Source organism: Mixophyes fleayi, chromosome 4, assembly GCF_038048845.1.
Source record: "Mixophyes fleayi isolate aMixFle1 chromosome 4, aMixFle1.hap1, whole genome shotgun sequence".
Taxonomy (NCBI): Eukaryota; Metazoa; Chordata; class Amphibia; order Anura; family Limnodynastidae; genus Mixophyes; species Mixophyes fleayi.
This window is the reverse complement of record NC_134405.1, coordinates 50,319,038-50,325,168: the sequence shown is the minus strand read 5'-3', so window position 1 is coordinate 50,325,168 and position 6,131 is coordinate 50,319,038. Positions and strand designations below refer to the sequence as shown.

Here is a 6,131-nt window from a genome sequence, read left to right as displayed (position 1 = left end):
CTATGGCAACCAATCAGATTCTAGCTGTCATTTTGTGGAAGGTACTAAATAAATGAAAGCTAGAATCTAATTAGTTGCTATAGGCAACATCCCTACTTTTTCAAACCCGCAGCTTAGTAAATCTAGCTCTGTATGTCCAATAAATTCATTCAATTTTTATCCTCAAAATTATATCTCACAAAAACCAATGTAGTAGAACAAATATTCAAATTAGTAGGCTGTTCTCGCTGCTCAACCAAGGGGGAGTGACCACCATAAACAGGCAGTCAAACAAAGAAAAAAGGTGAGAGCTGAAAGCAGTCTAAAATTCAAATAATCACCAAAGCAGATAAATACAATAAAATTAATACATTTATTTATAAACCTTAAACATCTATAAAATGATAATCAATATCCTGACACAATGTCTACCATTGGTTGGGGTAACACATAAATAACTTCCTGTGAGGACAGACATTAAATACTGTATCAAATCTGTTCAGCACCCAGTAGTGTGTTTAATATTCTGATCGCAGCTCGGATATTCAGTCCACTTAAATATGCAGAAACTGTTTATACTTCTCCAGTCCTGTAAGTAGAATCTCACAATCGGCACCAGCCACATAAATTCCAGTAAGACTTTTTTCAAGCAGAATGTTAGTCACAGTGTCTTCTACTTTGGACAGTGCTGACTAGGAGTTTCGGTACCTAGACTGGTCTAAGATTGCTGGAAGGAACTGTAGATAGCAACTGCAAAACTCCGCAGACTTTGTGAGTATGACTAACGGCGTTAGTCCCCCATACCTTGCTGGTGGAGGAGTGAAAATGATTGCTTCCATCAGCAGGATCAGTGATCCAGGAATAGTGATTATAGCCCCGTTAGGATATAGATGTGAATGAGTCTTTGTGCGATGAATCCCCTAGTACTTATTTGTGTAAAGTGCTGTAATGCTACAGTGTAAGTTGTTATACTATAAAGTATGTGTGAGGGCAGGGAGCTGAACTGGGATAATGTACTAGATCCAAATTGATTGTAGTGTTGACCTCTAACAGCCCCTTATCCTTTAGAGCTCAATATGCTCACCGGGGCTCTGCTCTACTCAGGACTTCAACACGAATTAGTAGTATTTTACCTGCAGAATGACTTCATGACACCAGCAGCAGAAGTAAGTATATTGGAGACACAGTTAGAAAGGAAAGAAATGTCAGACTCACTGACTGTAGTCCAGATGCAGCGCAGCAGGTGGTTCCTAGTCAGGGTCCCAGCAGATGGAGAGCAGTAAGAAGCACAGCCCATATCTAAAGTCATTATAAGGGCAGGGAGCATACAGGAAGCATGGATAGTATCCAAAAACAAGGTATGGGCAGTTGGCAGGGCCATTATCCAGATTCAATGACAGGGAAGGTGGCAGACAGAAAGTGTGGTCAGTATGCAGAGCCAAGGTCAAGGCAGTTGGCAGATAGAAAATGTGGTCAGTATCCAAAGCCAAGGTCAGGACAGGCGGCAGACAAGAAAGACTGTGCCAAGGAGCAGGGTCAAAACCAAGTAGCAGCCTGGCATTCCGGAACAGCATAGCTGCATCTATAACCAGCAACCATGCACAGGACCCGCTGTGCTAAGCTGGTACAAAGGCTGCCTCCAGGCAAACCAGCCATTTGATGTAGCTAAAGAATTAAACTTTAACCAAGTATCCTCACAGGACAGGGGGGTTTGATGAAATACAAGGCTGGGGGATGAGGAATAAAGTTTACAAAAGGGAGTATAATGAATAACGTGATGAATGGGGAAGTGATAACAAAATAGTGAGGTGATAAAGGGGAATGATGAATACCAGTTGAGGAGGGGTGATGCATAACGGATGGATATGATGAAGGGGGTAATGAAACACGGGGATGCAGGGACAATAAAGGGAGAGTGATGTATAACAGGAGCAGGTGGTGATGAAATAATTACGTGGATTATGAAAACAGGGCAGGAAGAATGATGAAGGAATGAAAAACAGGGGATGGGGGTGATGATGTGAGCTAATTAAGGGGGTGATAAATAACAAGGGTGAGGAGGTGAACAAGGGATATAATGATGGTCCTGCACCGGCCCAAAATAGACTTTTTTCTGTCCAGCCCGGGGCCGGACATATGCCCCCCGCCCAGTCCACCCGTGTCCAGATGATGCAGAGACGTATTTGGGCAAAGTCCAGGATGATGCAGGGACCTAGAATGTACAGGGGCCATGATGGTGTCTGGACCTATATTATTAGCACATACATCTTCCTGGGCAACGCTAGCATTAGCACATCATTAGGCCCTGTAGCAAAATTTGCGTAGTCCCATCAATGCCGTTCTGGGACCCTCTTCTGAGCATGCGCAGTCCAGCTCATGTGCCCAGTGACAGGGAGGTGAGCGGTTGACTCAGAGGTGGGGGTGATACGATAGCTACGCCTCTGCATTTATCTACCTAGGTACTTAAGCAAAGAATCACTTAAAAATTGTTTAATTATAAAAAATGTCTAAGCAACTTAAAGTATTGGCAGTTATGTATTTGAGAACGATGCTATTTTGACATATTTTTCTTCTTTCTGTAATCGCTGTTATTGTTATAAATATAAAAGATTTTAAAAAAAATCTATGCAAAATGCCAAAGGGGTCAAAATTACTTCTTGTGACAAAATTTAATAAATAAAGTCTTCAATATTACAAAAAAGAAAAAAGGAAAAAGAAAAGCAGCTAAACTCATTAGCAATGTTCATGGATAAAGTAATGTACTTGAATAATGTATTCTGATATCATTGTATGAACTGAGGACTACAATGCACAATAAACATAATGACAAAAACGCAGAAAGCGCTGAGATAGTTGTGTATTTTGGGGGGAGAGGGATGCCAAAGGCACTCTTTGCTCTGGGCTGCACTTGGTTTAGAACCAGCCCTCTGTAGGAATACCCCAAAAAGGATAGTTATTCTATATTTGGTACCAGTATCTGGTGTTTGTGGACATTGCAAAACCTTGAGTGGAAGCTGCAAGTTGGGGAGGCCTGTGCTTAATTTAAAACACAAAATTAAATATCGCTCAAGAAGACGCATACACAAAATTGTATTAAATGTATGATTAGTTATTGTAATTATTTTTAAATAACGTCTAGAAGCTAAGCCCCAAAATACCCAAGATTTAAAGTTTCTCCTGATAGTTTTGATGTAGGTTTTGCTGCTTAATCCATATCACTGCTTCCTGATAAACGGCACAAATGGTGACAAAAAGAATCCACTGGTTAATTAGTATTGATTCATCTTAAGTATTTGTGATTATTCACTTTTGGCTGAAGTCTTTTGATGAAACGGTCTAATGATGCACTACATATTTGTATTGCCTTGTTTGAAAGCACCTTAAGATCAGCAACCTATCAGAGACCAAGGAGATTAAGTTTCAGCCAATCAATTGCAAACTCGCATCATACCATTTGCCCATTATACCAGTCCTAAGTTCTTTCTGGAGCTACCATGTTGGTGCTGTGGCCCTATTTTCTCTTAGCGTTTCTAACAGCTGCTTATGGATTGGGATACTTATTATTATGAGCATTACCTTAAGAAGTCAGTGCCTATTGCATTCATTCAATCTGAGGTTGATGAGTAATGATCATAGAACTGGATTTTTGAACTGTGCATATACATGGAACAGGCAGTTTTGATGAGTTGAGAAGGATTCCTTCCATTTGCACTTTTCCTAAATTTTTGTAATGGGCTTTACCCTGTAAGCTTACCACTCTGTAATGGACAGAGTACCAAGGGTACCTTCACTCTGATAAATGTATTTCATCTATTTATTACCGCTTAACACTTATCAACAACAACATGGCGCAACACTCCCTTAATTTCCTAGATTTTGTGTGTATAGTTTTATTATATAGTAACACCAGTGTATGCAGAGCTTTAAAAATTACGAGTTACAGACAAGGAGAAAAGTGCAGAAGTATAATGTATGATGCCCTAACTAGAACTTTCCTGATGAGCTTACATTCTGTCTATGTGGGATCCAGTACAAAGTAGCATCAACTACACTATATGGACAAAAGTATTCGGAGGCTTGACCATTACACCAACAGGGACTGTAAAGACATTGTATTCAAATACATATACTTTAATAAGGAGTTGGTCCCCCTCTTGAAGTGATAACAGCTTCCACTCTTCTTGGAAAGCTTTCCACAAGATGTTGGAGTGTTTCTGTGCTAATTTGTGCCCATTCATTCTCTAGAACATTTATAAGGGTCAGGCACTGATGTTGGACGAGAAGGCCTGGCTCACAGTCTCTGTTCTAGTTCATTCCAAAGGTGTTCGATGGGGTTGAGGTCAGGGCTCTGTGCGCGCACTCAAGTTCTTCCACCCCAAACTCATGAAACCATGTATTTGTAGTCCTTGCTTTGTGTACTGAGGCATAGTCATGTTGGGATAGAAAAGGGCCTTCCTCAAATTGTTGCAACAAAGCTGGAAGCATAGCATTGTCCAAAATGACTTGATATGCTGAAGCATTAAGATTGCCCTTCACTGAAGATAAGGGGCCTAGCCCAAAACCTGAAAAACAGCCCCATACCATTATCCCTCCTTCATCACACTTCACAGTTGGCATAACGCAGTCAGGCAGGTAACGTTCTCCCGGCATCCGCCAAACAAGTCTCGCCCATCTGACTGCCAAACAGAGAAGCGTGATTCGTCACTCCACAGAACACTTTCCACTGCTCCACAGTCCAGTGTGGGTGTGTTTTACACCAGTCCATCCAACGCTTGGCATTGGTCTTGGTGATGTGAGGCTTGCATGCAGCTGCTTGGCAATGGAAAACCATTCCATATGCTCCCGTCGCACAGTTTTTGTGGTTACATTAATGCCAGTGGAAGTTCGGAACTCTTCAGCTATGGAATCAGCAGACGTTGGCGACTTTTACGCACCATACGCCCTAGCAGCCGTTGACCCCGCTCTGTAATTTTACGTGGTGTTCCGCTTTGTGGCTGAGTTGTGGTTGTTCCTAAATGCTTCCACTTTCTAATAATATCACTTACAGTTGACCATGGAATATCCAGCAGGGATGAAATTTCACGAACCATCTTATTGCAAATGTGTCATCATCCTATCACAGTACCAAGCTTAAAGTCCCTGAGCCCTGAGTCCCGGAAACAACACATTTTGTACCACAAATGTTTGAAAATGGAGACTGCATGTCTAGGTGCTTGATTTTATACACCTCTGGCAATCGGTCTGACTGAAACACCTCAATTCAATAATTAACAGGTGTGGCCAAATACTTTTGTCCATATAGTGTATGTGTATGCACTAAATAGATCAATACATGGGAATTATGTGACATTGCATGTTATTAGATTTTACCACATGAACAGTTGGAATATCTTGTACTTCTATAAGTTACTACAGAACATATTGGAAAATAATATAACTATAAACGTTTTTGTCAAACTTATAAATCGATGTTAGGATATCAGAACCCACCAGTTATAATACTGATTTACACATGAACAATGCCTCACTAGTAATCTCCTACATTAGTCAGACATTATAATTATGCAGTTGTCTCATGAGCTAGAGAACAGCCCGGGGGTTCTGTGGTCACTGTAATACTCACCCAGTAAATGTACCTCGGGTCTGACATCTAGGGAATGCCGCACCCCCTCGGGGTGACCAGAAGGGGGTGCTGTACTCTGCACTATGTGCTGGCAGGGGCGGCTGAGGGATTGGAGGAACCGCCGGGTAGGATCTCCTGCCAGTTACCAGCAGATGACTACAAACACGCTGATTGGTGGACGGTGATGGCCGTTTACCAATCGGAAAGGTCTGAAGTCTCCACACACTGATTGGAGGATGGCGCCGGCCGTTCACCAATCGGAAAGGTCTGAAGTCTCCACACCACTGATTGGTGGCTGGCTTGGTGCTATCCAGCAATCAGAGTTCAGGGCGACGTCACAGGTCTTCTCCATCGCCTTAGCGACAGCTGGGGATGGCAGCAGCGGTAAGAAGTGATTGGTTCCGTCATCAGAGATCTGTTATTCCCAACAGAGACCGCGGGGGGAGGGGCTGCATTATATTCCATCAGGGATCTAGGGACTATATTATTATTAACAGAGACGGGGGCGGCGGAGATGCATTATAAAACT

At 42.2% G+C, this 6,131-nt stretch overlaps 2 protein-coding genes across 6 annotated transcripts in view; one reads left to right on the top strand and one right to left on the bottom strand.

Moving 5' to 3' along the window:
* LOC142151374 (CD209 antigen-like protein C) overlaps positions 1–5,713 on the bottom strand; it is a 45,675-nt gene extending 39,962 nt beyond the window's left edge. Inside the window, exon 1 of one of the 3 annotated variants that reach the window (XM_075206947.1) lies at positions 5,599–5,713. The gene's annotated coding sequence lies outside the window, so the exon portion shown is untranslated. The remainder of the gene's footprint in view (positions 1–5,598) is intronic. The other 2 variants (XM_075206948.1, XM_075206949.1) reach the window with 2 other exon arrangements.
* A 177-nt stretch (positions 5,714–5,890) lies between these two features.
* LOC142151373 (lectin BRA-3-like) overlaps positions 5,891–6,131 on the top strand; it is a 55,441-nt gene continuing 55,200 nt past the window's right edge. For 2 of the 3 annotated variants that reach the window (XM_075206943.1, XM_075206942.1), the window contains exon 1: positions 5,892–5,986. The gene's annotated coding sequence lies outside the window, so the exon portion shown is untranslated. Of the gene's footprint in view, positions 5,987–6,131 lie in introns of all 3 variants that reach the window. The other variant, XM_075206945.1, reaches the window with a different exon arrangement.